This window comes from Triticum urartu, chromosome 7A (assembly GCF_056163025.1).
Source record: "Triticum urartu cultivar PI428250 chromosome 7A, HENAU_Tu73, whole genome shotgun sequence".
In the NCBI taxonomy this organism is placed as follows: Eukaryota; Viridiplantae; Streptophyta; class Magnoliopsida; order Poales; family Poaceae; genus Triticum; species Triticum urartu.
Genome location: NC_141879.1, coordinates 540,897,832 through 540,906,528, shown reverse-complemented (window position 1 = coordinate 540,906,528; position 8,697 = coordinate 540,897,832). Strand labels below are relative to the sequence as shown.

The window sequence follows — 8,697 nt, the reverse complement described above, 5'->3', positions numbered from 1 at the left end:
GCAATAAGTCACTCCCAGAGCACAAAAATTGAATCGGAGGAATTCTCGACTCCTTCTCCACTCAAGCCTCGAACCATTCGAGGGCTAATGATGAAGCTATGCACTTGGGGTAGGGTCATAGGCCTGACCTAGACACCCTCCCCAAGGACATCACCCTAAAGCCAGAAGTATTCAAAGGGTACCATTATCCACTCGACCAGAGACATTCCACTCGGAAGAATCAATGTCACTCGACCGTCACAGAAATCACTCGACAAACGGAAGATCTAAAGTCACTCTACACAGCAACGGTCGGGTGTTTACTCATAGACTTAACTATAATTTATAGCACTTTAATACAGATGTTACCTGTAATGCTCCTTCTTTATGTACATTGAACCCCGCGTAATGGAGGGGAGTTGGGGTCCTGTCGCACTCTATATAAGCCACCCCCTCCTCCAGGACAGGGGTTCGCATCTTTTGTAAACTCACACACGCATATAATCCAGTCGACCGCCTCAGGGCACCGACACGTAGGGCTGTTACTTCCTTCGAGAAGGGCCTGAACTCGTAAACTCGTGTGTACAACTACTCCATAGCTAGGATCTTGCCTCCTCATACCTACCCCCATTCTACTGTTAGTCTTAGATCCACGATAGTAGTTACCACCACTTCAGTTTTGTATGTTGTATGTAGTATCTATCAAATCAGAGAGTATGTACATGTAGTATGTAGTATATACGAATGTTTAGGTAGTATATATACTACTTTTTAGGTACTATGCATCGTATTTTGGGTATGCCCTTTTTGGTACAAATATATACATATTTCACAAATTTAATAAAAATCATGGGTCGACTCGTAATTTTTTCATGTAACTCACTTTGAAATATGTTATATATAATATATGAACATATTTATAATGATAAATTAGTATATATAATACCATATAGTAGTATATGACATATGTGGGGTAATTACCACTGGGTGGTAGGATGGATCTTCCCTATATATATGGTCGCGCTATTCGTAGTATATGACATATGGTCGCGCTATTCGTCACCCTGGGTGAGAAATAATTATTCTTCACCCCTCTCTATTTTACCATCTATGCACCGTAATTTTACGTTCCGTAAGTTTTGTCTTATTTCCAACATAAAAAGAGGCCGTAAGAAAATATATAATCATCATAAAAAGTATTTTATATTATGTAAAATTACAAACGTAAAAACATAGTGTAAAATACACATAAATTGCAAATTTTCTTGTCTTATGACCTATATTTTTATTTTCTTGTGCCAAATTTTACATAGTGAATCAATATAAATGTAACTATTTGAATTCCAAACGTAATTTAATTATAAAATAATCCTAAGATTATCTTGGGTGAAGAATAAATAATTTTGCACCCTGGGTGATGAATAGTATCATTAATTATATATATATATATATATATATATATATAAAAGCTATTCTGTTACTAGTAATAGAATATTATTCAGTTACTCGTCGGCCCTATAAGGCACGATTGTCATTTGCACAAAACCGGCCCGAACAGAAACAAAAGCCCACCACTCTCCCACGACCTCCTCCCTCAATCTCTGGATTCCCCCAAACCCGTGGCCGCATTTCTCGTCATAGTACGCCGGCGGCCCCGCTCTTCCTCCTCCTGGCCAAGCGCGCCGCGCGCCACCGGCCCCGCTCCTCTTCCCCATCTCAGCCATGCGCGCAGCCGCTCCCGCGCATGCTTCCTCCTCCTGCCATGCGCGCCGCCGCTCCGCGCCTCCATGGCTCCATCCTCCTCCTAGCACGCGCGCTGCCGTCCCCATGCATCCTTCCTCCTCCTAGCATGCGTGCCTCCGTCTCCGCTCCTCCCTCCTCCAAGCACGCCCCCACCCCCTTCCCCCTCCCGGCATGCGCGCCGCCACCCCGACCTTCCTCCCGCACTCACCGTCGCTCGCTCCCATCTCCTCCCTGCTTCCATAGCCGCCCCGCCCCTATCTTCCCCAGCTTCGGCCGCCGCGCCGCACGTATATCCCTAAGCTCCGGCCGCCGCAGCGCCCCATCTACCCTCGCTCCCACACCACCACGCCATCTCCTCCCGGTGGGGCTCCGCCGCCGAAGCGATCTGGCCGTTCACAGCCACCACCCCTGTCCGTTCACCTGTACAAGATGACCAGGCTGAGGTACGTGCTTGCCCGTGTCAAGTGATTCGTGCCCGGCTTTCACCAAAATTTACCTCAGTCCTTAGCTCTAACATCGATGCTATTTTCGATTGCACTAGGAGGTGTCAAAGAAAGAGCTAAGTGATCTAGTAGAGTTCATTTATTGAAGGTGTTCACCTTTTGTGTGATTATCAGTTCACATTTGGTGTGATTTTCTGTTCAACAGGCTTACTATTTCATCATCAGGTAAACTGCAAAGCTCTGCATCTGATAGAATATCCCATGTTATAGGTAGTTATAAATATGTCTAGATGCAAGGAAAGAAAAAAATCTCTAGCCAACTTTTGCTTCGCTGAAATAAATCATGCTTTGTTTTGTTGTCAAGCAACAACATGGATTTCACAGTAACCAGAAACACACGAACATGATCACTAAAGAAGTTGAAGCATAAGAATGGTATGATCAACAAGCATCGTTTGTTGCTCTGGAGTCAAATGAAAATCACCATTATTTTAGGTACACCCAGTGCTAGAGTCATAGGCATCTAAACCTTCTAAAAATAAAATGAATGACAAGTTATCTGCACTTAATTTTATGAACAGTACTACATGTTACTTGTTTCGACTATGAGTGTTCAGAACACATGTTGGTGATGTTGAGCAATGGTGAAGGATCTCGTGACATAGCTCCTACCCTCTTATCATTTCAACTATAGTCGTCCATGGCGGCCTGCGCCCCCACCATCGCGTCCACCCGTTCTCGAACGCCCTCACCAGCGCCTTCAGTTCAATCCACCTCCTATTTCTGAAAACCAGTTCCTTCAATTCCACCGTACTTAGAAAGTCAGTTCAACCTCTCCTATTTTTTGAAAACACGTACACCCTGATTTCAACCTAGGAGAACGGTCATTTTCTGGATGTTTTTTTTCTTTCACGGCTCACTAGTGTCCTCTTTTGCTGTCGATGCTGTCTAATTTCTTCTCCCTGTGAGTGTTAGAGAACAATGTAGTGTTGCCTATCAACTACCGGTTTGTCCTGTTTCGAGTTTCGGCCTAGTTGAACTTTTGATTGAACATTGGTTTGTTGTCAGTTCTAGTGCGCTCAAGCATAAGGTGGGATTGAACTATTATCAATGGATCACTACTAATAATTCAACTTACTATTTTTTGCAGGATGCAGCAAAAAAGCAAGGTTCACAAGTTCATCTTCTGGATGCTTTTCAGTACATCTACTTCCCGTTGGTAAGTCAAATTTATTCTGTGCTTCCATCTTCCTATAGCACAAACAGGTGCTTGTGGTTATGCCTGATAATGATGTTGTACACAAAATGGCTTATGGGATATCGGGATAATGTGTATACAAATGATTTTTGGTTAATATTTTGTATGATCCATTTGACAGAAAAGATTCTTGTTATTTGTGGAGTTTATACAACTCTTCTGTCATCATAGCTTATTCATGTTGGTAGCCCAGGTGCAAACACAAAATTAAGTTCGTGTGCATCTACAGGGAAGGTTCGCCTACAAAATAGAGTTCAATTCGGTTAAAAAGTAAATTTTACAGAAAAATGTGCTTGAAAGTTCAATTACAGTCACTAAGAAAGTTCGTACACTTTATTTTCAGGAGTGCACATCTTGCGTGTGCTGCTACTAATCTCAACTTATTGTCTAGTCATACTAGTACTGATGAATATCGAGTTGATGAAAAATGTAGTATTACTTGATATTGTAGTACAAGACAATGCGCATGATAATGCTCAGGCTTGATGGTTAGATATTGTAGTCTCATAAATACATGATAATGCTGCCATGATCTATTAGATAACTCATCTCAGCATGATAATGCTGCCATGATTTGTATAATTTTGTAAAGAAGATCTATATGTGCAAGTTATCTGATAAAAGAAAGAAGAAAATCCACTTGCAAATGTAGGGAAACATGTGTACCTTGAGAAAAGTTTACAAAATAAATGCTAGTAGGTTCATTTCGTGTTTGTGTTTAAATGTCTTCAGTGCAAGTGTGGAGGGCTAGTAAGTTCTACTACCAGTCTACACCAAGTTCAGGGGCATTGCCACTGATGGAAAGGACAATGAACCAACGACGTCAGATCATAGGTTGAAGGAGGCCAGGTCAAGGCACCATGACTGGTTGTTGTTGTATGTTGGTGTCGTGCTTGTTGATGTGTTGACTAGCAGATCATATATATGCATGTTGTTTGCTTTTGACATGGTAAATATAAACTATTGGTACAAATTCTAGTTCCTATATCAGAAAAGTTCATTGAGAAAAAAATATCAGTTCAATGGATACGTTGTATCTGTTTATCACATATATTTGCGAAAGAGTTCAAAATGTTCTTCCCTTTCTGGAAATTACATGTGATTATTCATTTCTTTTTGGGCCATACAAACAAAAATAACTCATTAGGCTTGTATGGCTGAATTTCTTTTCATTTGCTCGTATAACTGGAATGCATCTTTGCTTGTATTATCTCTTGTAACACTAAGGTTTTTTTTTATGTTGGCATTTCTTTAGGAGCGCCCTAGCCGATCACAGCCACCACAGCAGGCCGTTCAACGCCACCTCCGCAGGCGGTTCATCGCAAAAACAGCGACCTGATTCCCGCTGGTTCTCACCAGCAATGCCCATTCGAGCACGTCATCGCTCTCCTGCTGCAGCATGGCTCAGCTACTGCACTTGGTGGAGGTGAGAGCCTTTCCTCTAGTTTTGAACTTCTTGGATCCTTAGTGCCTGAAAACATTTAACTTGCCGATCCTTCCTTCCTCTGTTCACAGTACATGAATTGGATTGACGAGGAAGATGCATTCTGGGTATATCAAAGCCTGCTGGAGGAGTCACGGGGTTGAGGACCTCCCGCTTAACAATACAACTTCTTGTTTTGTGGCCGGTCGCTCAAGGAGCTGAGTGCAGGCCGCAGTAAGTACATGAGTACTAATATTAGGATATATCTGGTCCCAATAAGTACATGAGTACTAATTAGCAAGTTTGATTGCTTCTGAAAATTGAAAATGTCAGCTTGTACTGATGCATTCCAAAAATGGGTTGTGTGTTTTCAGGAAAAAACAATTTGTCGGGTTTTTGGTGGCCAAGTATTATTGATATGGAGATGAATAACTATGCGGATGCGCTCCTGTGGTTTTTCTGGAAAAAACAAGATGCCATGTTTTACTTTATGAGCTTTCCAATTTGCATACTTCAAAGTTGCTGCTTGCTCCCACCCGTGAATTGCGCAATTTCAATGGGTGTCGTCGAGCATGTTTGGAAGTATGCCCTTCATGCAAAAGTGTGAAGTTTTGTCAGTATTTTGTATATTTCATTTGACAAAGGCTTCATGTGATCTTATGAAGCTTTATAGATGTACTGCAATTACACTTTTAAGGCCCTACAGTTCATTATATCATACATGTGTGGCCGTTCAATATGTATTACATGATCAGTTCTTGGAAAAGAAGAACACAATAGTTCGGTCGAAAACAATGATCAGTTCGATAGTGCTCTCTCCTGCCTATTTTGGTTGATGTCCATGAATGGACAAAAAATTCTATGGGAAATGTTCTACTAGCATATATGTATGAGAAATGTTCTATTATTGATAGCATATAAGTACAGAAAAAAGTTGAACACGACATCCCACATAAGTTTGGAAAAAAAGCTCAAACAAAAAATACCATAAAAAATTCAAAATGGTAAAAGTTCAGGTGGTAAAATGAGAGAAGTCCAGAATATCGTCACAAAACAATGTTGAGTTCAAAAGAAAACACAAAACATTTTCGTTTTATTAAAAATATAATTCAGTTCAATGGTATAAACTATGCAAGTTCGGGCATCACAATATCATTGAGAATTTACAAGGAAAATTATACAAAAAATACAGAGTAAAAAATAGTATGTGAAAACACGCTCGGTACAAAATCATAAAGACATCCGTTCAAAGTATTCTTTTTTCGGAACCATTCAAAACTACTCTGTGAAAAATACCTCGGTACAAACATAGACATAGATCAGTACGAGTACTTTGTTTTTTAGACAGGAAAAACAACATGATGGGTTTAACCTTATTGAAAATTACTTTTAGACGGTTGCGAAGTAGAGAAAACGTTCAACATGACTAAGTTTCGCATTTTCGATAGCTATCCAATGGTATATTATTTGCCCCATTTCTACAAACTTTTTAAAAAAATCACGTTCGAAATCAAATTTGACCGTATTTGAATTCGAGTTTAAACCATAAGGAATTAGAAAAACATTTCAATACGAAAAAGTTGCACATTTTCCATAGCTTTCCAACGCCGTATCATTTGCGTCAATCCAATAAACCATTTGTAAAAAAATATGAGAAAATACGTTTCGTCCAGAATTTCACCGTTTTCCAAATTACTTTTAGAACGTACAGAATTTAAAAAAGCATTAGATATATGGAAGATGCGTATTTTTACCAGCTTTCCAACGCCATCTTATTTGCTTAATTCTGATAAACCGTTTGAAAATTGAGTTCAAAATACGATTCACGTTTTTAGTTTTGAAAAAACGTTTTTTTAAAAACTGCTCTTAAAGCGTGATGATTTTGCAAAAAAATTCTATATATTTGTAATGTAAATGTCAAGAGATTTCCAACGATATATTACACGCCCCATTCCAACGAAAAGACGATCAGTTCAACGAGATGAAAATCATCAGTACAACCGCCTGAAACCATCAGTTCAAGTAGGGTAACAGAATAATATTCTGTTACACGAAACAGAATAGCCCAGATGTGTGTGTGTGTGTGTGTGTGTGTGTGTGTGTGTCCAAGGGTGCTTTCGGGTTTGCGAGGCAGATGCCATCAAAGTTATGCATTGTGTATTTAAAGTTTTAAACATTCCCAATATTCCTACATATATTGGCCACTTTCACGTGGTTCTTGACTTCTGGCCCCTCTCATCGATCTTCGATGACGTGCCCAACCGTGGGCCCGCATGGTCAAAGTTGTGCATTGGAATTTTGAACATTATAGACCACCCTTTTCACTCATATATATTTGGGCCACATGTTGGTGTGGCTGTCTTCTGACCCTCTCTAACGTTATTTTTTGCTGCAAGGACTCTGATGACGCTCAATGGACATGGGTATAATATCTTAATCGTGTGCGATACAAGTGTGTTGTGAATCACCACGCCTGCGCAAGCACGAGCAAATTAAGGTGGAGGTACTGGCTCAACCGTGTGTGATGCAAGTGCGCTGTAAAATCACCACGACCGCGCAAGCGCGAGCAAATGGTGGAGGTACTGGCTTAACCATGTGCGATGCAAGTGAGCTGTAAAACCACCACCTGTGCAAGCTAAAGGCAGGCAAGTTTATTTGGAAATTAGGACGAACCATGTGCAATAGACCAGCTAGCTAGAAATATAAAAACAAACTACCCGCCTTGAGCGTTGCAAAAATCGGCGGTTCCGCGCCACTTTTCCTTATTATCATACACGCATATTGTTATTGGACCGTGCGCGATCTTGGGCACTCCCGTCCCGCATAAATTCCTTTACCCAAATTTTAGTAGCCCTCGTACTTCAACCGTCACCCACACTCCTCCAACACCGACCTTATAGTAAAATTGCAGTAGCCGAGGCATTTGAACCGTCGTCCTCCCTCGTCCACCACCATCTCCACCCACCATTACTAAAATTTTCAGTAGCCACGGCGTATCCTCAAACCCCCCCCTTCCACAGTTCCCCACCCGCCCCCTTCCCCCTCGAACCCTAGCTTGCGTCCGCCGCCGGCACTGCCGCCAACCCCTGCCGGTCTGGCCGTTCCTCCTAGCTTAGATAATAAAGTTCAGGTTACCCAGCGATTCCCATACCGTCGCCCCACTCCCCTGAGGTTTTAGATGAGGCATGCAGTGTCCCTCCCCGCCAGATCCAGGTCCCTGCTCCAGAATGTCGCAGCCTAAGCTCGACCACGTATCCCGGGGAGCCCGACGAGCGTTCAGCAAAGAAGAGGTTTATCATGGCCTCTTCGGCGGACGTTGGCGAGGTGGCTGGCATTCGCCCCGACCTGTCGATCCCGAAGCAACACGTCACCGGGGAAGCCGACGAAGACGCTAACTACGTTGCCATGACAAAGGCTTCATGTCAGTGGGATAGCGTATTACTGTATCTTGGGAAAGCTGGCTACGACATCAAGCTCGTCCACAGCGACGGCTTCATGCGGGCCATGTCACAAGTTAAGTGGTCCATCCCCAACCCCTCTGGTTCAACCGCCGTCGATCTCTTCGACGGCCCTACCGCTGATCTCCTCCGCCAAGCGGTAAAGGATTTGCGAGCTTTATACGCCATCGAGCCTATTTTGCCATTTCTGAAGGACACGTTCTATGACGGCGGCTTGGGATCCTCAATTGCCAAGTCAGATCTCATCAACCACGACCATGAGGAGGGCACCCACGAAGGTTCTTCCAAGGTGAAACATCCCATATGTGACATCAGAGAGCGCACCATGGGTCTATGCTCTTCCAACTCGAAGGATCCCGTCCATGAAATGTGAGGAAACATTCTATTAGCAAA

At 42.3% G+C, this 8,697-nt stretch overlaps 1 long non-coding RNA gene across 6 annotated transcripts; it reads left to right on the top strand.

The window, feature by feature from the left end:
* Positions 1 to 1,550: 1,550 nt before the first annotated feature.
* Positions 1,551 to 5,644, top strand: LOC125522920 (uncharacterized). 6 transcript variants are annotated; one of them, XR_007290037.2, is made up of 7 exons: positions 1,552 to 2,165; positions 2,264 to 2,390; positions 3,316 to 3,384; positions 4,156 to 4,372; positions 4,679 to 4,849; positions 4,939 to 5,080; positions 5,221 to 5,644. It is a non-coding gene; the product is annotated as an uncharacterized LOC125522920 (long non-coding RNA). The 6 variants fall into 6 exon arrangements; XR_007290039.2 differs by having other exon boundaries at positions 1,554 to 2,165; positions 4,156 to 4,290; XR_007290038.2 differs by having other exon boundaries at positions 1,554 to 2,165; positions 4,156 to 4,299.
* The last annotated feature ends 3,053 nt before the right edge of the window (positions 5,645 to 8,697 follow it).